This window comes from Spodoptera frugiperda, chromosome 27, assembly GCF_023101765.2.
Source record: "Spodoptera frugiperda isolate SF20-4 chromosome 27, AGI-APGP_CSIRO_Sfru_2.0, whole genome shotgun sequence".
Taxonomy (NCBI): Eukaryota; Metazoa; Arthropoda; class Insecta; order Lepidoptera; family Noctuidae; genus Spodoptera; species Spodoptera frugiperda.
Genome location: NC_064238.1, coordinates 6,419,225 through 6,445,953, shown reverse-complemented (window position 1 = coordinate 6,445,953; position 26,729 = coordinate 6,419,225). Strand labels below are relative to the sequence as shown.

At 34.8% G+C, this 26,729-nt stretch overlaps 1 protein-coding gene across 20 annotated transcripts in view; it reads left to right on the top strand.

The window, feature by feature from the left end:
* LOC118263928 (teneurin-a) overlaps positions 1–26,729 on the top strand; it is a 330,884-nt gene that overhangs the window by 1,708 nt on the left and 302,447 nt on the right. For all 20 annotated transcript variants that reach the window (XM_050705299.1, XM_050705300.1, XM_050705283.1 and 17 more), the window contains exon 2: positions 18,543–18,846. The gene's annotated coding sequence lies outside the window, so the exon portion shown is untranslated. The remainder of the gene's footprint in view (positions 1–18,542; positions 18,847–26,729) is intronic.

Here is a 26,729-nt window from a genome sequence, read left to right as displayed (position 1 = left end):
AGTAGTTAAACATCTTCCTTTTTGACTTTGTTTCTTAATTAGCTTAAGTATTTATTCAAGAACAGAAGTATCAATTGACGTATTTTTTGTAACTGTAAACCTGAATATTTAGTACGAAAGTCCCTTGGATTTGTATAAATACTGTCCGAACATGTACCTACCTATTCCTACTCTAGAGGTAAATGAGACAGCTGATGCCACTAAGATATAAATGGATAAGTCTTTGCATTGGGAACACCTCAAGCTTAGAACACACATGGTGTTCTTTACCGCTAAACATGTCCATATTATTCCCAGCCATTCAATTAACGTCCATAATGTCTATATAATTTGTATATACTGTCATATTTTTATAAGAACAAGAGTGTGCCCTGGAAATGTCAGTATAAAAATAAGTAATGATATTAAGGTGTCTCTTTAGGGGAACATGGTAGTAATTTAATAACAGCGATGGCAGAAAATAAACAAAATACTCGTGTGGAAGATAATATTATAAATTAACTTTTATGTAAGCACGGGTTTTTACCGAAAGCTTTTGTTTATTAATTTCGTTATATAATATACTGCTTTTATGTTATGTTAATATACTCGTACCTGAGGATACGTGGAGGTATTCTAATATACCTTTATGCATTAGGGTTTATTACGGTTTTTGATGCTATTTTTTGTTGTAGATATATTTTTTTATTATTATGTACCATACTAGGATTTTCTTATGTGCCGTGGGTGCATTAACAAACATACAATTTCACCCCGATCCGAAACAACAATTTGTGCATCACACAAAGAGTTGAGCCGCGCGGGAATCAAACCCGCTACGTGTTACACGGTAGCCAGTTGCCCAGCCCCCGCGCTAACCGTGCAGTCATTAGAAAATATCCAATTGTCTCTACATAATCTTCGACATGCTTAAGTATTTCATTGTCCTGTAAATATCTTTCTATGATATGGGTTACATACACCATGACATTATGTTTTTGATATGGGACACCACTGTATCATTCATTTAATTACTCCAATTATAGTAACTAAAACAGTTGTAATTGCCGTAGTTAAAAAAATAACAAGAACCACCTTATTATTACCGGACAAGACATGAAAACTATAATAGTGATGCTTTTAATAAAACTTGAGTTATGATTACTATTTATACGTCGGTTCGTGATATTTGATTCTCGATTTATTATCACGTGTGAAAATTTTTGCAATCGACCGTTGTACGTGCATGCAGCGAAGACATTAAGATTGGTTACGCTTTTCCATTTGACTTTCCATGTGGAAATTGCGTCTTGTCATGAAAGGAGCTCTCTGAACCTTTTCGGGTTATTAGGTTATCATAACTGCCCTTTTTCTCGTAAAGAATTTTGACTTTTATTAGCCTTAAATTTAAACGAAAAATGGTAATAATTTTATGGCCTGATTTAATTGAAAACATTAGCTTTTCGTAAGTTGCACGCAAATCCGGTTCAGATTGATTACTTGTAAACAATGTTAAGCAAATATGAGCATTATTAGCACAAATAAAAAGCAATAATAAAGACCGAAAGTTGGTTAATATAAAGAAATGTTATTTTATTGTTTGAAAAGATTTAAATAAAAAAGTAAACAAAAGATCAGGAATATGGAATACAATATCGTTAAAATTAAATTTCGATTTTCGACTTAATGCTCGAATTATTAATGACTATAAAATATGTAATTTTGATCGTCATTGTAAACATGCCGCGCAAAGATTTTAACGTTTCATCATTTAAATATTGAAATTCTGAATGGTTGTTTAAACAAATGTAACGTAAAATATTTACGTTTAACATGATTCATGTACTTACACATACTGCTGTAGATAACGGTAGCTTATTTTGTAAGTCAGTCGCTTGTTATTTTTGCATTTAAATAAAATATACGGCAAACAATTTAAAGAGTTCTACCATTTTTAAAGACGACTTGTCCACTGAATGCGATAAACCGCCCTCCAGGATGTGCCCAACAGTAATCTTAGATCTAAGTATTCAAGCTTTTCCTTTTGTTAGTACAATTTCTACTGGATGGGCTTTCGAGGCTACTGAATGTAAGGCCTTATCCTCTACTAGGGCTGTCAAATGCAATTTTTCGAAATAATTCTTGTTTCTTTGAAATTCGCGTCAGCTAAAAATTAACACTGCAAGCCTTTTGTGAAACATTTTTGCTTTTCACTTATATACAATGGCCTCGCAAGCGATGCGACAATGGAGCGAGGGATGCAATTTTGCTTCACTCCTTTTGTTTTTAACTAAATTCGTGTCATAATAAGTGGACATTTGTTTGCATTCGTGATCCAGAGAGTGTTGAGAACGAATAATATTTTTATTTATGACGCCTAATTTTTGTTTGCTTTTATTACAAAAAAAAACTGTCTTACGGAAAACACTTTTAAGTAGGTATGTGAACGATTTGAATTTGTTTGTTGAACTTACTTTACAATTTCCTATGAAGATTTAAACTGATGAATAAAGATCACATTAATATACCAACATAATCTAATAACTTCATATATCAAGTATCAGTGACGCTATATAACATACTTATAGCTAGTGGATAGCTATACCACAAACGCTAATCCACTGCACTATATCCACGTCGGATTGGCTAACGCAATCGGAGTTCAGCTACGTATCGCATAATTCCCTAATACCTCATGCGTCGTAACCGTGTTTTTAGAAAGGATTTCCTAGGCACACGAGGATTTTCTAGCCCATTTAGCGTAACTAGATCTAGCGTTACATAAATACTATTTGCATGATACCCACTTTAAGCTAGATTTCGCAGGGAATGTCGAGGTAAAATCACAATAATGTCTCAACAACGGCAGTTCTCTGCCACCTAGAGTACCACAAACCCGTTTTACTTTTACTGTTGTAGTCAAATTGGGATGCGACGCAGCAACTCACATAGGTATGTTTAAATATAACATGAACTTGTTACTATTGTTTGCAATTTTGTGTAAACATACTACGAAGGTTAAAATCAAATCGTTGAAATCAAATAAATTTAATTTAAAATAGATACAAGGGAAAGTCAAATTAAAAGTCAAAATTATGTATTTAAATAGCCCAGTAAGGCACTTTGAACGTCACATATAAACAAATTAAAAACGTCTGTCTGTCGGTTAGTCTTCTAGTGAAGTTAATTAGCTCGTTCCAAAGTAAAGATTCCTATGGAGGAGAATGGACGAGTAACTCCATAGGATACTCTTTTTTAGTGACATTCACTATACAATTCTTAGTTACATTGTTTCGTTAGCTCAATTATGTGAGAACAATGTTACACCACTATTCAGTCACAGAGATAGAAAAAGAAAATAACCTTGAGGACAACAAACAGTCTGGAGCTGACCAATAATAGTTGACGGCACCCGTTCACGAACATGACACGTACACCATCACCACCGCTCAATTCAACCAACGAGGTAATAAATATTACCGGTGTAACCAAAAATACTAATTGGTTAAATACTTTAAACAAACCTCTAGGTAATTAAAACACTGTGGGGAATTTAAACTCAAGCCTAGCCTCATTTTCCGTTATAAATAAGTGAGATTCTTTGAAAACTTTATAATACATTGACACCGAGGTCCTTTATCCCTGTCAGCCCTGCTCTGAGCAGTGAGACACTCACGTCGCCGCCAACTATTCCGGGTTTGACGACTTCTAAAACTCGATCACATTTATATTCAAGGACTCGTTTTAAATTGCTATTCTCAGTATTAGAATAGATGAAACTTTTACTTTGACGCAAGATCCAATAAGAAGTTGCGATTTTTAAAGCCTTAGTGTTGCCCGGGATGATACTTAAACTTTTACGGCATCCCAACTTTTTCGTGAAACTTGAACTTAGTAAAATAATATCATAATACCGTGTTGGTCAGCATAACTGGTGCCGGTCGTTGCCATAAGAATATTGGCTTAATTAAAACGCTGGCAAACGTGGGTATTAGTGGCCACGATAGGCTGTTATTGGGACACGGGAGGATTATATAATCCTTTCCGCCTTTTACGACGCCCATGGATATACAGAGGATGGACCATTTGGTCCCGGAAAGCACACAAACAAAACAAAGAATATATTAGGTGCTTATCGCTCCGTGTTTGTCGTAAAACCCGGATAGGGGAAATTATTGCTGCACTGTTAAATAGGCAATGGGCTGGCAAGCTGTCACTGCATGGCGTGATGTTATCAACTTTTAACCCGCCATGCCTGCCAAATGTGTGTGTAATCTCTGCGATTAACTGTTTGAGATCATAAGCATGCACTTCAAATATTATTGCGTTGTTAGCAAAATACAGTGTTGTAATTCAGTACTTCCAACTAATTCTGATCATTGAATCATAAAATATTTGTTTCAACTAGGCACAACTGTCGATTGCCAAGCCATTGCATCGGTGATGTCAACTTCTCTCGATTGCTCATACTCTTAATTTATCAACCCATCACTACTAAAATGTTCATCCTATAACAAAACAAACGAATTAATTAACCCGATAAAATCAAATTAAAGCTCAAGCTCAGTAGCGGTGAAACGCAAACCCTTAGTTTATGGGTCATCATGACAAAACCGTGTTTAAAGAAAATGGTTTGTTGACGTTCCCTAATGTGGGAATGAGAGCAGTGTGGCGAGTCGGCTGTTTGTTATACTGAGCGCGTTGTAAGTCAAGCGGGGAAGTTAGGTGGCCGGGGCGCTCATGCGCTGCTAACGCCATGTTATTACTTACACAACCCACGATTTTTTATCTAGTTATTGTTGGAACACGAATTGTTGTTTGATACTTTTGTTTTAGTTGTTTTGTTTATGTTTGGCTAAGATAGAGTTATGATATAAATGAAACTCTTTTAGGTAAGTGATAGAATTAAAATCGTCGTCTTATTTTTGTAACATCATGTAATGTAAACTTACAATAAGAATCGAAAATCTGAAAGGTTATCTTAGCTTCAATTGTAAATAATTAAAAAAAAAAACAAATTGATTCAAGGATATACAAAGTTACTTAAATGTTAAATTAAATCATGTATCAGTTTAGATTAGGTGATTGAGAAAACGTCCCGTTCGGAAGCGCCGCCATTTTCACTTGTGTGTACTGAAACCGAAGAAGTGGAAGAGAGACGGTCGTCATTTCCGAGTGTATTGTCGTTTCCGGGGCGTTTTCTATACACTTGCCACCAGAATATTATTGCCATTGGAAATCAGGATTGGCCTTTTAGCTTCGTATCTTTGTATGTTTTTGTACTTGTTTTTCTGAAGCTGTGTTAGAGTGCAACTTTTTTTTGGGTGTAGATTGGGTATTTTTATTTATTTTTTAATAAATTCATGTACCTATGTCAAATACCTAAGTGTAAATTTTTTATCGCTTGTGTGTAGTAAAATATGAGAAATTGTATTTTATTTATGTAAATATTTATTTTAGCATTGCTGATAGATGCATTTTCTTAAATAGATTTATTTTTAGTTTTCTTATGCAATTATTTTGATAGTTCATAGATAACAAAGGTACTTGTATATATATCTTGACGCCTTATAGTTCCTAATCGCATATCCACTTTTTGTCCCATTTAACCCATTGCATAAAAAGGGTCCTTTAGATCGTTTCATCAAACTGTAACCTCCATACACACGAACAATACGCCCTATCTGTCATAAGTAGGTAAGTCAGTCATTTAAGAACCACTGAACTAATATTTACTAAGCGAGTTTAATTTACATGATAAAGTTACTATGAAACAATGTCGACGGGCACGTAGTTTCAGTCACTCGTCAGTGGTAGTAAACAATAAAACTATTCACTACTTTTATTTATTGTCTCTATGGAAGCGAGGTGAGTGTACTGGACTGAGTGCCAAAAACTTTGACATACATTTGTTTTGTTCTCTCCGTTGAAATTGTTAAGAAAAATAATAGTTTACGTTCACTGTCTTTTTGTTTGTGAATGTCACTTTTGAATAGGGAATTTGATAAAGATGCACAGCTATGACACGGGGTATTTTTGTATTGTAGAGATGTCACTGTTTACATATTATTGATTATTTATATATGCCTTTTTAATCTACACTTTTAAGTGTGCGTATACACACCTATATTCATAGTACATACATTGGGCGGTATTATCACACAATGGTGATTTCTTCCCGACAATCTTTGGATGGAATTTACGGTCGTATAACAAACAAAACGGTTTGCAAACATGATCAAAAGTTAGTAGGTACTAATAATATGATGTCTTTATTTTCGCTAAAAGTTTGAACTATTCTAATAAAACATGTGTTAAGTACAGCCATATTTGAAGAGGTTTGTACGTACTCATATTTTTCCAAAGCAATTAAAATAGCGAATATACAGCTGCAGCCATGAAAAACTGCATACCAGCTCAAAATGGAACAGTTGATTTTTTATTTTTCCTACTGAAAATTCTTTCAATGGATTTCTTTAAAATATGATGGAGTTCTGGAGAGAGAGCTTTCGAATAATATTTGTTGAATGATCGTAAGAATAAAAATTGGTTCCTTGACAATTACTAGTATTGGTTATCTTTTCTATTTAGGATTTATAAAAGTAGTTGTAGGTTTCCATAATATGGCTTTTTCTATTTTCAAAAAGAAAATGGAACATTTTTTTTGGTTATACAAGATCTAATTATATGATCTCATATAATAGTATAGCGGAAATCTTACTTAATACATGAGACCAGCTAACAAAACAAGTAACAATAGTAGCAAATTAATACATTTTCTATATAATATGTATGTATGTTGCATTATTCCAATAATTTCTCTAGTTGATTCATTCCTTTGTAACTTGGTCTTGTATTGTATGCCCACCATTACTTACCGACTGTTCAATTACTATGATGCATGGAATATTTTATAGTTACATGTATGAAAATGGGAACATTGTTACCGGTCTCGTACCTATTGTTCTTTTTAAAATATTACATTGTATTTTATGGGTTTTTATTGATCACCAAATCAATTTTATTATTTTTACTTGTCAAAGGTGCAAAATGTTTTTAATAAACTTTTTGAAAAGAAGACATGCATCTAAAGTTAATCTTCTTTTCGACGATACTTTACTAGCTCGATGTAATAGAGGAAGAGCCTTTTGTTTCATAGATATAATGTGTATATATTTAAATATATTTCCAATAAACAAATATGAACCTACCAAGTTTTAAAATATAAATAATTGCAGAATTACGTACAGTAATATTATGTTAAATCGTTTTTTCGTTAGGTATGTAAGTCTGACATTAACGTTCAGTGATAGACTTCGACGCATTTCACAAATTGGTTTAGAATGTAAAACAAAAACAGACGAACAAATAACTAAATTATTTCCACTATCCCATCTATAATTCTCATCTCTAGTATGGAATGTGTCCTGTGATGCAGCTAACATGATCAATTAACATATTACTTAATATGTGTACTAAATTTCTATATTCGTGGACGCCGAGCAATTAATTTGCAAATGTGTGGTTAATTAGGTTTCCTACTGCACATCGCATTATTCAGAATTATAAGTAATGCTACTTTATTCTAGTTAGGGCTGTAATATTTCAGTGCTATTATTACTGCCAAACTGTGGAATGAGCTTTCATTGGCAGCATTTCTGAACCGATACGACCTTCAAAAATTCAAGAAAAGAACGTACTCCTTTTTAGAAAGCCAGCAACGCATTTATAACTTCTCTGGTGTTACGGGTGTCCATGACCGGCACTAATCGCTTACCATCAGGTGATCCGTATGCTCGTTTGCCTTCTAGTCCTTAATGCATTTGTATTACGTTTCAATCGCTAATCACGCTGATATGCTGATTTGCCAGCTTGTTCTTCATCTTTATCATAATTCGAATCATATCTACAGTACAATCCGATAGCTGAATTGAATCTACACTCGCGTTGAGTAAGACATAATATACACATATCACTACTCTATTATTGAAAACATACATATTAAAAAAGAAACTACTTAAGCTAACAACAGCTTAACAAAAATATTGGAGCCAATTGTAATAAATCAAAAGGCCACAAGGGAATCACAATTTTGTCACAGTGTCTTCACAAGTTGAGAGAGGCGAGCCCTGACTACCCCGAGCGTTTGAGCCAGATGCCACAGAAAACGGTACAATTTATGATAGTATTGTCAGTGTTAATAAGATCTGACTGGAAACGGAATGATTTATCTTTATATCTGTTTGGAAAAAGATTTTTATATTGGTATTCGATGAACAAGGTTTTCGTGTGTGTAGTGTGATACCACCTTGTTATGTAATGTGGCTTTGAATGATACCTAGGTTTATACTACTTCAATTGAAATCTATCCCTTACTTTAATTGAAAAAACTTAATTATAAAAAGGTCTTTTTGTAGAATAATTAAACCAAGTCTCAATTAAGGGTTGGAATGGTATTACTTTCTCAGTGCTTTTTTAAAACCAGTATTTGAAATATTTAAATGTTTTTGATGGTTCGGCAAAATCTGGACTTCTTACTTGCCACTAAATTAAAATAGTAATATGAAAAGACACTGAAATTTTGGTCTCTTTTAAAACAATATTCAACCCTAACACGGCGTCATATTTTAGCTCCTATTTCGTAGGTATTTGTGCGACCCTAAACCTGGGGCCCTTCAGTTTTTTGATCTATTTGATACTATCATTGACGCAAAAAGGTGATAAATAGAGACAGGTAGCCTGAGACTACTCCCTTTCCTCGTTGATAATCCTTTGAGTGGTGACGTCAGTAATTCTTACACGTGCATAGAACATCATTACGTCTTTTGTTTCTCAATGGGATGAGCAGAGGCGAATTTAACATACTTTATTCAAGTGTAATGCTGTAAGGCCAAGTGTAGACTGTAGAAGAATGACTCTTACCAAAAAAACAAAAAAGAAAAGAGTTGCCACACACTAGGATTTTCTCCTGTGTCGTGAGTGTATTTCACAAACAAAGTTTACATACACATCCCACACAAACACGAAACAACAATTTGTGAATCACACAAAGAGTCGCTCCGTACGGGAATTGAATCCGCTACACGTTGCGTGGCAGCCGGTTGCCCAGGCACCGCGCCAACCGTGCAGTCAGTCAAACATGTCTGACAGGATAAAAATCCTCATCATTATCGACATATTAACTACAAGACGTCCACTGCTCAAACGACAAAATCCTAGTGTGCCACAATAATCCAATGGAACCACAAACTTTATACTCGGTAGTAGCTAGCAAGCGTTAACCAGCAAAAAAGTCATAACACGTTCAATACATATAAAATATGTTCTTAAGTGAGTCGTTGCGAGCATGCATCATATCGCACGCTACTTGATATTCAGAGCTTAGTTTCATACCAGATTCAACTTGATTTTAAGTTTGGTCTACTTGCATTCATAATGCACGCAAGATCACTTGCGTCCCAGTGCAAGCGGTTGTAACTTTGTACGTAATTACCCTAGATATGCATGTCACCGAAATATAGTGCAAGCCTATATATAGTACGTTTATACTCATGTTTGTATGTATGTGGTCCGAATGTAACATTGTTGTGTGAATTATAATATTATGCATATCAAATTCTGCTACTCTATACTATTCTAGGAAAACTGAGGGGTTGAATTTCAGTGGGCGTTAAATTTGGCAGTGATTTTTAAGCCATTCGGTAGAGTCGACCCTCGTTAATTCAAATTTATCAAAATTCGAAGTTATCACGAGGTCTCTAGGAAATTTATTTATAAATCCGAAGTAAATCAATACATTTTTATACAATTCGAACGAAAAAAATCATTCGTAGAGAATCAAATGACTGGTTAAGTCAAACTGATCGACTTAAAACTCTCGACTATTCAAAGTTTTTCACAAGGTACCTAGGAAATTTCTTTATATTCCGAAATAAAAAAATATTTTTTTTTACTAATTCGATTTAATTCGAACGGAAAAATCAATTCTACAGAACCAAATGACTTGTTAATTCGAATTTATCGGCATCAAACTCTCAACAATTAAAAGTTGGAGAGAGAAAGGGACAAAACCTGTTAGAACTTGCCATTTGATATTTCAAACATTATTGTAATTTGAAATATTCGAAGAGTATTCGAATTAACGACAGTCAACTGTAAATGTAAATAGACTCACTCTTTCTACACTGAAACTATGTGGAAACATGACAGATGTAAATTGCGAGTCATATCTATCCACAACTCCAGTGAAAAACAAACTTGATATAATTGAACAAGAATGTTACGCACAAGTTAATGACATACTTGAATAGCATTTCCGTATCGCGTTTTGCCACTAACTTTGGCGAAGCTCCCGCCACTATAACATTCACGTTTCATACTTATCCATGTACAAGTTGCATGTTCCTAGTATTTCTTGTTAATAGAAATTCAACGTAATGAAAAGACACGATGGAACTTGGAATAGAATTCGAGTTTTCAGTAATAATTTCTAGTCATTAATTTAATTAGACGTCACGCTATCGCCATGTTGCCATCTCCGAAATAATATTAATTTAAATTTCCGAGTAAATGGTTTGGAGAACTTTATTATCGTATCGTATTTCCGCTAATTAGACTAATGTTTGAATAGTGTTCCCGCCTAAATTTCTTGTGTGTCGGCTCTGTGCCGGGAAATTGTCGGAAAGTTGAGAATCTTTTGGGTCTCGCCGGCCATGGAACAATGGAACTCGTTAGTTGAGATTAATCTATTAATCATAGATCAATTTCTGGAAAATGTCTTGTATATTATGAACGATTATCTCGCTCAAAGTTGTAAACACACCTACACGGTGCAAAAATGTTTGGAATTTAGATTTAAAATTCGTTTGCAGTAGCATCCGGTACATTGTATAATGACAATACGCGCCATCTTTCACATGCAACTAATAACTTAACGAGCGAATAGTGAACATAACATACACCTGTGCCTTCAGTGAAATATAGGCGTGAATACTGCGTTACACAATTTAAGTTAACAAAATCAAATAATGATAAAATGTTATTAGATATTTCATAATATTGATAGTTACAGACTAGTATTTTAAACTATATTTTTAGTTATATTACGTAGACGTACTAAAGTACATACTTACATACGGGTTGACCCGTTTTAAGAGGACACAATATAATAATTAGTCTCTTGTAGATAAAATTTAAACTTACAATACCGCATTCAGTAACACAAAGAGTGTGTTAAATATTTTTCATTTCTTGTGTGCTCTTTCGTGGAATGAAAGTCGGCAAAACGTTGTCCATTCTTCGAACGACTTGTGACACCTTATTGTTTTGTTGGGATTCCCAGGAGTTCTAGAGTTGAAGCAATTTTATTATAGGCACTTGGCACTATTGACATTTTTTCTTAACAATACCAAGTTGAACGTAGAAAATTTTATTTAAGACCCGAGGTAAATGAACTGTTTACATTATTGTATATTAAAACATAAACTTGAATTGATTCTGACAAGGAAAATACGAAAAATATAATCGTATCATCACCTTTTTACATAAACAAGAGTTACAACTGTTTTGAAATAAAAGCTTAAATTAAAACCAATATTATAAATCAGCCCGAGGGAACCACATTGGATGAGTAAATAAGCTATGTAACTGAGAGCAGTAAACAAAATATGAAAAGTGAAACCGAGTTTCATGTTTTAAAGAATATTATATTTCTGCCTCATTTTGGCGATTAAAAGTTGTGTTGTTATGAAGCTCAAAGCCCCGAGGGGGTAGGCAGCAGTAGAGCAAGTTTTCACCTGTTATGTTATTAGTCTCATGTAATAAGGGCGCGCGTACTTATGATAGAAATACGTTGTATGTGGGACGTAAATGTGTGTTGTTAGTTAGATAGATCACAAGTACGATAACAAATACCATTTGGATTTTCTTGTAGGTTAAGAATTCTGGCTTTAGATTTTTGGGGTAAACTTTTCTAATAGATAGAATTCTGGAATTTAGTATGATGTAGGCATGTATAGGGTACCTAAGGCTCAAGTCTATTGAAATCAGAACATAATTCGTGAAAAATAAGAACTGTGTTATGTTTAATATGTGCATCTCTGCCTAGCCTTTGTCTTTTTAATAGAATGATCGATATCGATACATTTACATCGTAACATTAAAACATTTATCACTATTCCCCGGCAGTTTGTCAAGAGCTTTGTAGTACATAGCCACCTATTTCGTATTTTCTCAACTAAAGATTTTCGTAGACAGTAAAAATGTCCAAACTTTTACCACTAGCAGCATAATGTAGTGACTGTAACTTGTTTTCGGACATGTTTAACGGAATTATCTTTCTGTTTTATTGTTTGCTTTCCTATACTATGCACAAAAGAGCTGTTTTCTTACTTTTTGCATCGTAATAAGTGTGTTACAAATGCTATGAGAGTGTAAGGATTCTGTATAACAACTACTTATAAGCATTTTTCTTGCCTTTGTACAAACAAAATTGGTAGATATTGCGGAACGCTAATAGTTGCGATTTTCGCATATTCATATGGTCTTTTGGCTTCTCTTGCCATCATTTATCTTTATTAATACACGCACGCGTCATGGGTAGGTATGCTATAGAGAATGTAAGTAACATTCTCTTTTCCCTTCCTTGCCTTTGTTTCAACTATAAGTGTCTCTAATTTGAGTTTTGTTAATCTTTCTTACCTCAAAATATTATTGACTAGGTAATAATATTCATCTCGTAAAATTATTTCAAGAACTTGAATGCTTTCATGGTAATTGAAATCCATCTTAGCATATCAATTTCATTTCTTTTCAGTTCGTAATATCATCTTCTTTCTTAATAATTAGGTGCTTAGCAAAGTTTACTTAGGTTCTTTAATTAATTAATAATTTAATGCGTTTACTTTATTTAATCCTTATAATAGGGTTGTTATAATTAATGAATTATTATGAACTATTTTCCCGGTATAAAATAATTAACAATCAGCGAAATGAGTTATGGAATGCAATAATTCAAATGTTGGTTTAATATGCATTCCTCGTTTGTGTGGAATTCGCAAGGAATTTCATTGAGCGATATAGTATGAGAGATGGAAGTAAAACATAGTTTGCAACGAGGATTTGATTGACAAGGGTGAGGGTGACGGGTTGGCCGAGCCGACGCCGCGCCGCCGAGGTGCAAGTGACGCGGTCACGTGCGATAACCACGCTCTCACACATATAAAATATCCTTTGAATCACGCTCACCTATTTCCCGACATATGCCCTCTTGACATGGCTTCCAATGTGTAAATATTTATATCATGTTGACACACGTACGTATGTAGTGTGACTGCGCAAAGTCAATTCTCACGCGTCGCGCTCTGAAAGGGAAACGGGACTAAAAATATTACTTTTGACATTGTTTTTATCAGAATATCAATGAAGTGTTAGACTGTGGTAAGGGGATAATCTACCTATATCACGGAAATTCTTGTGTTCATGGTTCCTTATAAGGAACGGATTTATGGAATATATTGCCATAATCGTCTCGCATGACAGGCATTGTTTTCAAACTCTGTTATGTACAGGGACTGCTTATGAGGTGTACCTCGATCGTCTTTTACTACGCCCATGGGATGTGAAAGGATCTTATTTTGAAGGCCTTCCTTGCATAAATTATGGTAGCCCATAACTGTAGTACGTAGACACGGAATTATTATGGTGTAATAAATTTTCAAATACATTTCAGAGAGATATGGTACAATGTAGACGCTTGACAATTTCATTTGCCAAAAAACATTGAAGCATTTCAAAATGTCCACCGATTCCACAAAGAGACTGATTTGACTGATGGGGATTATTATTAATACTCGCCGTGATATTGTAAATTGAAAACATTTTGCATAAAATCTTGTACAAATATATTTGTCGATATTACAAACAATTATCGCGCACTTTGATATTGATCTTGGTAATTTTCTGATTAAATACTTCCACTGCGATTGATTAGATTGTTAGGGGAGGCCTTTGTTCAGCAGTGGACGTCTCTCAGCTGATTATGATGATGATGACTGGGATTGATGTACAATATTGTACTATAGTTGCACAGGTAGTACTTCGTAACGTACTTCTTTTGTTATACCAGTTTTATAAAACTAAATATTAGTTATACTTTTGTTTTCGAGCTGAGAATTAATAGTTTGAAAGATTAAAATAAAGACTATTGGTGGAAAAAATGTATTTACAAGTCTAATTGTTTTTTTTATGATATAAGCTAGTAAACAAGCTGACGGATCACCTGATGGTAAGCAATTGCCGTCGCCCATGCAAACCCGAAACACCAGAAGCGTTACAAGTGCGTTGCGGGGCTTTCGGGTAAATTTAAGGGTTGTTGGGCGATCTGGGATTTGGAAGGGTGTTAATTGGGCCCCGGTAACCTCACTTACACAACGAAACACACCGCAAGCGTTGTTTCACGTCGGTTTTCTGTGACGCCGTGGTATCACTCCTGTGGAGCCAGCCCATTCGTGCCGAATCATGGCTCTTCCAAAACAAACAACTATTTTTATTAAAATATCTTTCCTTATTAGAATACCGAATTCAAACAGGAATTCTTTCCTGACAGTTCATTTTAATTTAATACCAGAGCTTCAAGACTTAAAGGATCTTATCCCGTTTCAAAAATCCACCTTGTATAAATGTATGTCTAGGCTCATTTGATACGCAGCTTATATTCAGTTCATTTGCGTGTTGATAACTTGTTATCTCTCAGTCGGTTACGTGAGTTGCTTATAGCTTTTGAATTTTATGACGATTTTATTACTCTTATGAGACTCCGTTTTATGTTATATTGATTAGCTCGTTTAAAGGGATATGACTTCGTATATAAAGTAGGGACATTTACACATTCTTTGCTACAAAAATGTTGGAGTTTGGTTACAGTTTATTTCAATAAATGTTATGAAATAATAATGATCGTTAATGTTACAGAAAATGTTGACAAACTTTAGAAGGAATGGTGCAATAGTTCAATCTATAAATTATAAAAATACTATAAATGTACGGTAACAATTTTCTATGTTTCGATTTTTGCACACACACTTGTATCATAATTCAAACAGTGGTTATATGGTTATGTGGTTATACAAAAAAGGAAGAAAAAACACTATTTTAGATTTCAATGAAAAACGTTATTTAGTACACAACCGACTGGCTATAAGCATAGATTACCATGACGTGTAATAAAAGCGTTTAACTGGTCGGAATCGGAACACAAAAATAAAACTGGTCACAATTGTCGAAACTTGAGTGATAAACATGTTTAATCGCGTAATAAAAGTATTTTTCCGAATCGTACTCTGCGAGTAACGGCCCCACTGTCATATATTACCATTGTGGAAACGGTAGCAAATGACAACAAAAAGTATTTCAAAATACCCACGTATCTCTTTTAGTAAAAACATGTTGAAATTTTTAGGCTAAAAGCATAGCACATTATCACGTTTGTTTTTCTTCAAGTCTGTAGTCAGCTACGAATGTATATTTTCGTTATATTTCTGTAAAAGTTTTTTTTCAGTTGTATTGGAGTTACTTCTGTATTATGTTCAACATCTTAAGACTTAATATATGTGCCTTTCAATTATTATCATATGCCATTCGAATACCCGCCTCGGAGAATATTGAAAGAGCGTTGTTGTTTATTTTCCACGAACCAATAATGCTTCTAACATATTCCCGTAATTTTAACTATTAAACAAAATTAAACAGAATTATATGTATTTGCAAGCACCACAAAATAATGCAATATAAACCAAAACGTGTTAATAATATTTTCGTGGAATATTATGGTACAAATTCCAGGAAAATGTCGGTTTTATCTTTGGATCGGAAGGTAAATCGGAAGTCCGAACGTTATGCCGAGAGTGAGGCTAACTTACGTCCCCAGTTCGAAGGCTTAAATGATAATACGCATTTAACGTATCATCTCTAAGCCGGGACTAGAAACGGGATTATCCTCCGTACCCCAGTAAGGCTTCTACGAAACTTAAACAAAATGTTAAAACCTGAATTTCTGCACGTTCTATGTGAATGCGAGTCAGTGATGCATAAACAAAATGTGCATCTGGGGAGCATTATGTTACTCACATGAACAAGGACACACAAATCTTCACTAAGAAAATTCAACAGTCTTGTATATTTATAAGCACATACATCCACATTTTGTTATAAATATTATAACAGTGTTCGTTTAACTGCTGTGTCAGTGTAACGGACATAAAGTCGACTGTTCTTCTTGAATTCGGTATCTATATTCCAATGAAGTCGGTTGGTCTCACCTAAATTCTGTATTTTCTACTCTCTACTACTACTGATTCAACAATTCAATGAGAAATGGTAATTTGTTCCCGTGGGATAAATAACCCAGGATAGGTATCCTTTAACCTAAGTCAGCTCATACCCTATCCGTATACCAAATTTCATCAAAATCCGTTCTGTAGTTTCAGTGTGATTGACGGACAAACATCCAAACAAACAAACTTTTACATTTAAAATATTAATGTGATGTGACTATACATCATTATAATTTGAATTGGTTCGAAAATAAACAAATGTTTTGTTTCGGGCAAAATACACAAACGTTACAGACCTATTAATGAAATCATTTTCCAATACACCTCTATGTACATTTTTTATGTGAATGCTAATAAACAACGTTCCTATTTCACAAATCATTACAATTAGAAGTTATTCGAAATCATTTCCATTCATCTTCACAGTTGAATTAATAATACTCACCGGTTATCATTTGTCATTTCTGAAATTTAAAGAATCTCTGTCCTAATTCGATTGAATACCTTTGAAAAGAAAGTTAGTCGGATGCCATTGTTATTGTAACTGTACCTTCATTGTTACAAGCTTAAAATTTTGAAAGAAGGGCAAGTGATCAAAGACAAAACCTTTTCACTGCTTTTCTACTTTATTATCAAAAAGTTTCATTAAGGAAAAGTTGACGGATGTTTGCCGGTTTATTGTCCAATTCATTTGTGTGGCGCGCGAGCGCAAACCGCTACGGTAAATAATGGAAATGCTGGGGACTCCGTCGCTCGCGTTGTGTTCACGCCACCAGATTATTGTGCACTAAGTTTGTCTTGCTCGTTATGCTCTAACTGAATACGAAGAACAAACTTTGTTATTGCAGCACTGATAGCACGTATTAAACAACGCTCTACTTACCCCTATATTAGCCGAGCCGCTCAATTTAGATTTAAATACCTTGTCCAAACTATTTAATTCATTTCAAGATAACTTTAGACTCAATAATTCCCACGCGGGTTTCATTGGCAGTTAGCGTGTGTTGACTAAATAGATATTTTTAGAACATTTTCATGTAAATTGAGATATTTAGGGGATAAAGAATTGAATGGCTTTTTGACTATCTTGTGAAGTACCTACGGTACAACTTTGTCACAGGATATTATACGTTTAACAGCTTAGGTTTAACATAATAGGTATTTGCCAATCTAGAATGATAGGACATTTTCGAAAGCTGTGCGGTATTCACGGAGTAGACTAAGCGGTTGTGTCAACAGTTAGCCGGCACCCTAAACTCTAATAATGACGGAGTTATGAACTAAAGGATAGTTCGTAACTCGCTTAGCGGGATGAATAACAAATATAGGAAATATTTGTTGATAGGGTAACACGGTCGTGACGTCCCGTCTTGAGCCCTTCTCGGCTTTGTATACAAAGCATAGTTATTACTCATTGTTAAAATATGTGGTGTGAGTGACATATTTATTCGCTGAAAGCGTAGGTAGAGGGTTTTCGTACGAGTAGTTCGCACACCCACTATTTGTCAGTAATGTTACAAGTCCCATGATAATTGAGGCCGAGCCTATTCTTAACTGCCAAGTAGACTTACGTACGTGGAAAACGGGAAAATAATGACTCTTTATGTTTTTTTAGTATTCAATACTAAAAAATATTGAATACTTTTTTTTCAAATGTTATGAACATTTGAATCAATGAAGTAGTGTACTGTTCTAAAAGATACTGCATGTAGTTATAGCTTGATATTCTATTCATGTTAAGTAAGGCGATCTTTCAACATATATTTTTTATTCAGTAAAAGCTAAAGTAAAACCCGCAATTTGCCGCCAGTTTGTCATATTTAATTACTGTCTTGAGAACAGCGGCACAGACGATCATAATTTAAGTCGGATTGTGTGGTAGTTGGTATGGAACCTTAGCTTAGCGTGCAGGATACGATTTGTCCTCGTTTGTTTTACCTACTGCGAACCATGTTCATATTTTTTTTTCTTTACGTTTTTAAAGAAAACTGTTATGCTAGATGTTTGACTAATTAGTCTGACTACTTCACATGTTTAGTAATAGCTGAGTACTACGTTCCTGGTTTTATTGAAATAAAGTGTTCACAATTTCTTTTCACAAGTTTGTATATTCGATTCAGACCAATAAATGACCTACTAAAAATATAACCGACAAACAATTGACGTGTTTATGGTTGCTACGAATTCACTCTTTCTTTTCGCGAAAGTAATATATCATTCATTTTGTTTCAGGAAATCGGTGTTCGCGTTGCGATCAAGTGAATAACGAGGCACGTGACATTTGCGTGCCACTGCGCAACAATCATCGTAATAGCTGAAACAGAAACTGATCGTAGTCAATTACGAATAATAAAATAAGTCTCGAGTGTTCTTATTAAGTTAGCGCTATGTAAAATGCTGTTACATTGTGTTGTTTGTCGTCTCCATTAGTCTCTAATCGTCTAGGTTATTAACTAGGTGTGCCACCCTCAAACTGTGTTAGTGTCTGTGTATTCAATAGTCAATTAAGGAATTTGCAGCGGCCGTTCAATCCGAGGTAAGTTCTTGTTTTAATACTTAACAAAACAAAAGTTTATTAAAAACAATCGAAGTGGTTAGTTGTTGTTCATATAAACACACATATAACATTAAACACAGTAACTAATTCGAACAAATTTATGAAAGTAACTGAACGAATTTCGGTATATATTTCAACGTAAATTTTCGCAGCTTATTCAGAAAGTTATGTCCCGAAGATACATGGCTAAGAGCGTTATTCATCGTTCTAAATTATAAATCTTTTGAATGCTTTGCAGTAAACAAACTTTGCTCAGTTAAGTGAGAGTTTGTGCGCTCACTGCGGCGCTTTAAAAATCACCCCATACAGTTTGTATGTGTATATAACACCTCTATAGTTCAGTGGGTAACTGATGCATAATATAAAATCTGCGCTCGCTTGGCATTACCACCTCAATTTATGTTCCCGTGTAAATCTTGCTTATTTTTTCTCCGCAGTCAGCGAATTTTATCCCACGAATTCATCTTAATCAACGTGAACTTCACGACTTAGGTGTAGGCACGCAAACTGCAGGAAAAGTACCGTGCTACTTGTACTTCCAACATTTACTTAAACTCGTAACTTTTAATTTTCTTAGGGAACATTTAATTTGTAATTGCGAGTATTGTAAATTGAGTAAAGGACGAAATTAATTCGGAATCTTCTTAAGAATTCCGAGCAGTCCTAGAGGGGGCTGGGTGCTAATATCTTTACTCTTTACGCATTGGTACAATTTGCATCGAGGAAATTATGGAAGATCGTGACTTTTTTCACTCTGCAATGTGAATAAAGTGAAACTGTTTAATGGCATACGTCTAAAGTTTTTTAATGGTTGTTGTTTATCCATGAACAGGTTTAAATTATGAGAAAGTATAGTTGTATCAAAACTTTACTCTTTTGTTTTCAACTGTGAAAAATATGATAGTAAACAGCCGCAACGCAAGTGGTGAAGGCTTTATTCAGTCCGACATGCGGAACCGTTGTTTGCAAAATATAAATTGCACCCGCTTGAAATTACCTCTACGTTTTATGACACAAACGAGAAAAAAGTTATGCACCATCCGCGCCTCATCGCCTCATTTTACACTACATTTTTTCCCTTTTGGCTAATTGAAAACTGATGATAATTTATCTCTGTATTTTACGACCCTTCGTAACATCTCTCCAAATTATTATCTTTATATTACATTTCATTTTAATTAGTTCTATAACTACTACAATTAATTTTCTTCACTTAATTTAAAAAAGGTAGGACCTAAGTAATTGTTTCATTTCTGCTCTTAACAGATCGGATTTTTAATTAATAAAGATATTATTTTTAGTATAATTAAGTCCCGTTCTACATTCACAGTTTTTTTCTCACATTCATGAGTTTGAGAGAGAAATTGTACCTAAAATGGTTTAAACTGGTTGGGAATTGTTTGTCGTGGTTACGAATACCACTTTTTTGCATATATTGAAATGCATATGATAACGTTTATACTTTTTCTACGGAAGTTAGTTATTGGGTACACGTTTTCAGTACCAGTTCGATGAAATGGATCGGATTTGAGAGGCTTATGATATCTAGGTCAACAATAGTGGTAGCTAGGATTAAAATTAATACCCAGAAAAAGCTTAAAAATAAACCATAGACATATTAATAATACATCAGGTTTTTGGACGTAGCGTGTGGTTTCTACATTGGTTAGTTGCTTTTCATTGGAATGTATTTTAATTAATGTACTGTTCCTTTAGATAATATCAATTGAGTTTCATTTGAAAACATTCGATTCTGAGTAAATTTAAACGAACCCTTCTCAACCTCATATTTTTGTTGTTGATTGTTCTCTACATTGGTTAGTTGCTTTTCATTGGAATGTATTTTAATTAATGTACTGTTCCTTTAGATAATATCAATTGAGTTTCATTTGAAAACATTCGATTCTGAGTAAATGTCATCACTGCGAATGGAACATACGCTTGCGGTCTGCCCTGCGTGGGCTGAGCACCGCCGTGTTCATATTTTTGTTGTTGCGGAGCGAGAGGGACTGGGATGCCGTCTCCTCTTTATGCGAAGCAGTCATGCTAGCTAAGGAGGAGGCGGGGCGCGTGAGAGATCAAACCTCCTTACGCCCCAGCCGTCGCGAGAGACACTCCGGGCGTCGGGGATCGCGGGACGATCTCCGGCCACCGGGCCTGCGGACGGCGAGTAAGGGTAGCTCACCGCCCGAACAAAACCAGACCCGTGCGTACGGCGCGTAGCGTTCCGCGCGCGCCTCAAAGAGCCATCAGACCACCACAGATGGGGCCCAGTAGGGCTGATGCCTGATCCGGAGCTGCGGACTACCTAGCGGGTGTACCGGGTCTCCGGCTCGAGTGGATTTTAGTCAGTAAGAGTCTGACACTCCCCTCGCCTCGCCCAAGGTGGGAGAAGTCATTGGATGATTTTCCTCCTGTAAAAAAAAAAAAAAAAAGACCGAGCAGATGGTATTAATAAAATACGTTACACGTGTTAAAACAAAGTACAGTAAAATGTAAAACATGATTAATTCAATGTAATTAGTATATACTATCTTAATCCTAAGCCTATCTTACTGTGGTGAACATGTCTACATATAGTAGTAGGCATAGAAATTCTTCGTAAACCAAATACTGATTTATGTAGACACGGTAAACACGCGTCAAGCCAGAATGTATAGTTTCTAAAGAGCAATTTCCTTCGCGTATAATTCTTGGAGAGAGAATTAATTAGTTTAGGAGGAATTGAGACTCATTTTGACAAGTGACAGAACACAAACGTACCTTGAGAGGTTTGTCCCTGTGTGCTTTACCGAGACGTTATTTAGCCAGAGAGACACGTTCACAATCTGCCTTTTCACAAGGGGACTCCATCACAAAACTCATTTGGCATTCAGCCACCTACAATGGCTTGTGTGGATGCGAAGCGGTTTAAAATACCTGCTTTTTTGCCGACACAAGTTGGCACGTTCAAATTCGGATATCGCGCTTTAAATAATAACAAACGAATTAGTCAGTCCTTTTTATGGCGGTACAACATTTAGGCGTGCGAATAGAGTGCTTTTAAGTATTGAAATGCTAAACACAAAGTCGCTGCTTCGATCTTGGTTTAACAATTATAAGTAGTTAGTTTTAAGATTACTTAGCATAGCAATAATAGTTCGATGTTTGAAATTGTTCATTAAAATCATGACATTAATGTACCTGAGTGGCGGAATATAGGTCAACTATCTTCCAGTACAGCTCACTCCCACCTAGTACATCGAAGTATAAAAAAGCTATGATGTAGTACCATAATATAATACATGCATGTACTGAAGCGTGAAGTTCATTAGTTGTAGTCATCTTCAAACAAAATAACTGAAAACGTAATAAGTTGCCGGTACGTGATTGTGTTCCTGAACTGTTTTTTTTTTCAGCAATATTTAGACGGGAAAAAATGACTGTTATTAATGTCTAACGAATATTTTACTGAACGCCGAAAAACTTGTAAATGGTCGGTATTAAAATTTGCCTGTTTCGGAAAGAGAAATTTATTCCGTGTCAAAGGACCTTCTGAAACTTTGATAACGCTTTTCCGTGACGTTAGAGGTCATTTTATAATGTTATGTTTACAGTTGCATACTCACAAAATACCTAATGTTCATTTTATAAGTTGAATTTCTTAGTGGTTACTTAGTAAACAAACATTAACTTATAATTAATTTTATAAACTTATACTGCACGAGAAACTTAAGTTTATCATAAAGATTTCTACCAACAAATCTTTATAATTAACAAACATTAATTAATAATGCAAACAGTATTAAGATTACTACTAGTACTGAATACTTTACCAGCCAAAAGAGTACACATAGAAGTTAGTTGCAGTCCGTGATTAAAGCAAAATAGGGCAAAGTAAAACAAATGATTGGGATAAATATCTCGGTTGGATGATTCGACAGCAAATGGTTCGTTAGTTCGGCGGCAGTGTTGAGCGCGCAGTGCATCCGGCTGGCGGAAAAACTGACGACGACAAATACAAATCGGGCTTCCTCCGCGTCGTCGCCGTCACGGTACCGGCCCGGAACGCTGACGTACCGTTTCCGTATCTGACACGCTTTACTTATTATATTCTTGCGTATTGTTTTTGTAACTTGTTTGTCACTCAGCATACTAGATGAGTATCCTACTCTTAATAACGCACTCGACAAAATTGTTATACATTTTGTTGAAGTATTTTGTTAAAACTTTTCCCGTTTCATGTTAAGGCCACTTTCCACTTTCCAATTCCAGTAAAAGTTTTGATTAATTTTTAAATTTTGATTTCGTTTTTTGTTCAATTTAAAATCTCGTTTAATGCCCAGGTACACTAGATATTATTTATTTATAACGGCAAATCGTGTTATTTTCACGGAATGAAGTGTTGAATTGACAATGAAGTTGTTTTTGGAGAAGTTTCAATTGGATACAGCAAAAACTCGGGCACGGAAAAATAAATTATTGTTATAGCCATTATTTGACGAATCGTTATATCTGAGAATTTATTCTACAGTAATACTTATTTTGAAATGTACACGTACGTAATACTCTTGTTTGTACCTTTGAATATTCGTCTGATTGAAAAACAAATAAAGCGCGTGCGTGAGATTTCATTATGGTTTCTAAATGGAAAAACTGTGTACGGTTTGTGTCATCGCATATTCATGGGGCATTTTCGTGAGTCGACCTCTCAAGATTTGCGCACCGACTAAGTAAACAACGACTAATGGAGGGATTCCAGGAGGTTACGTGACGTTTATAAACATTCAATCCTTCGTAATTTATGTATTAATTTATTACTTACCTGCGACAAGCCGGTGGCGGTCGTATAATGGCCCTGTGTTTACGAGACGTATATTTTTTCTGAATATGTGTCATAACGGTATTATCGTGAATACGTTTGTACACCTCACTTATATTTGTACTTGTAGTCCATAAAATCCACATAGTGAAAATAGTATTGTTATTTATGCAGTTTTTATGAAGTGGGCCAGTCAAATGCCTAGTTTTAATCTGCATAGCCTAGAAAGATACGAAAATAATTAAAAGAGAATGCACGAAATGCTTGAGGATAAACGGTGGGGAGGCACAGTGGGAGGGTGAATTCAGGAAGCGACTTTAATTAATATGATTTATACTGTTACTGTTTATTCGCAACCTATTCTGTATGTATATATTAAAATAAGAACATCCTGTCATAAAATAAATTGGAATGCCACAAATAGATGTCTTGTATGACATTCATTTCTCTCAATTTGTTTGTATAGATCCTCGGATACATACGTATCAATTTCGAAGGTAATCTCGTGTTGAGTCAACGTCAAGATTATTTCCCAAATATATTTACATTTATCCATGCGTAACAGAAGACGTAGAGTCAATATAATATATTTGAAGTGAGTAAACAATTGTTTACGTAGCGAAGTATATCGGGCCAAAGTGCTTCGGTTAGTTTGACAATAATTTTTCTCGGAGGCGCTTGTTAAAGTTTTATCAGAAGAGAAGTTCAACGGAGCGTCTCGCGTTAGCATTCAGAAGTCACGGTTTATTACCAACTTTCTGTACAGACCAGGTAGTTGAATTCGTACATCTTTATATAGTGTATATGTGTAGTTATGTTCTGTGTGACTGTATATGGACTATATATATAGTGATGTTTCCTCTCAGTGGGAGGTCGAAGGAGCAGCTCTAGTAGTTTTGCGGAAACCCGGTCAACGACATTCAATTCAACACTGCTATGTGACATGAAAAGGAGTCGAATGATAACATGTATCGCAATATTTTATCCCGGACCTATCTTGCTATGAAATGGCCTGCGGAAGCTAACTTACGACTCGGGGACTTCACTTGGATATATGTATGTAGGTTACTTGTAAAATATTTCAAATTGAAATGGCGTTGTTGAGACGGTATGTTTTATATAAATATGTTTTAGTTTTCTATAAAGATCGAAATCTTTACAGTATACGTGCTTGCTTCCTTTTTTCATAGTGTTTCCTTAAATCATTTTCAGAACATTTCCAAGCCTTACTACGAATTGTAGAGCTCGAAGATATTAAAATTACAATTGATATTCAAATAAATCGGCCATTATTAACGGGCACCGTTTCTCATTTCACAAAGTTAACATTTATTTCATTAAAATAAATGCAAATTTACATTCAGGCAAACAGGTGGCGATGCAAATTGTATGGCATTACTGCAATCTTTTAAGCAGCCAGTTTTCATATGATTTTAAAGAATAATTAAAAATAATACCACACGGATGTTTTTAATCCTTTATTTCACGCGGATTTGGGTATATAAATGGAAACAGAGAGGAATTCCCAGCTACATTTTTATTTTAAAAGAAAATAGAGCACCTTCAGCCCGTTTGCTTAGGCAGCGCTACAATAGGAATCATTCGATTGGAATTCTCGATTAGATAAATCTCATAGTATCGAGAAGGTTCCGATAAACAAGACTTATTGAATTGAACGCGCGGACAATATGACCGAATGGAGAGGCGCGGAAGACCGGACTGAACCGCAAATATAAAGTTAGTTTGATTTATATCGAGAGCTGACAATAGTGATTGATTCGGCCCGTTATATGAGGCTCCGCCAACCGGGTTTTCGGGCACACGATTCAGGTATTCATTACTTAAGGGTATAAAGAATAGTAATATCCTTTTTATTTCATTGTCAGAAGATCGAAAGGCTTTTGTGATGTGTTACGTAACTATAATTGAAACCTCATTGGAAATATTAAGTCTTTGGTTTACTGATTATAAGCGTGATTGATGAGCAATACGTATTAGGATCGATTGCCTAACAAAGTCTAACTTTGTATAAGAGAAGATACGTGTCATAAAAACTTTTAAGAAAATAATATTTAATGGAAGGATTTTCAGAAATAAAGTCTACCACTTTATTTCTGAAAATATGAGCGTGGATATTATGATTAACACATTACACGTTTTTCCTAGACATGTTAAGGCACTAACATCATGATAGCTTAGGAGACCATTAATCAATAAAGGTTTCTTCGAAAACTAGGACTTATGTTGTGAAAGTTAGACGAAAGTAGAAGACGTTGGAAACTAGGTTCTAGATGTAGCCTTTCGCAAAACGCTTGTAAATTATTTATTCGAAAATGAAACTTTTGAACTTATATGGCTGTTTGTGTACAAGTCGCTCGCTTTCAAAACTTTTAACTTGAATCTTGCTCGTGCGCATATTTTTTAAACAATCATTAAATAAAGCGTTTTGAATATTACCTTATAAAGAGCTAGGCAGATGCTAATTTCGTTATTTGGACGGGATGAACTATGACAAGTTCTATTCATAGTTACTACACCCTACTATTGTTACAGAGAGGCTACATAACATAACATCTAATAATACTTTGCCTTACAAATCTTCGTGACTTGCAATTACACTTGCAACCACATCATCAACTTGGTAGTAGGCAATGAGTCTATTACTACAGCTGAGTTGACTGGTAAATTCGAAATTCCTACTTGAATGTGAACAAAACGAGAGCGCGTTCGGCGCTCTGATTGGTTGGTTAATTCGTGTCGGCCAATCAGAACGCCGAACGCGCTCTTGTTTCGTTTTCGTTTCGAACATAAACAGAATTATTTATTTCTGCAATGAATTTTGTTAAAGTTCTCCTGATATCTCCTTGTTGAAAAGGTTTACTCTTGCATTGAATTCAATGAATAATTTCATTGTTGTTAGATATTTAAAGCATTTACTTAACAAACTTTTGTTGGTTTTAGAACAATGGAATGAAAATGAACTTGTTTATGTTTTCTGTGTAATAGATAATTAACTCATTCTGTTTTCAATACGCCAAAACTTAGTTGTTTTAAATTTAGT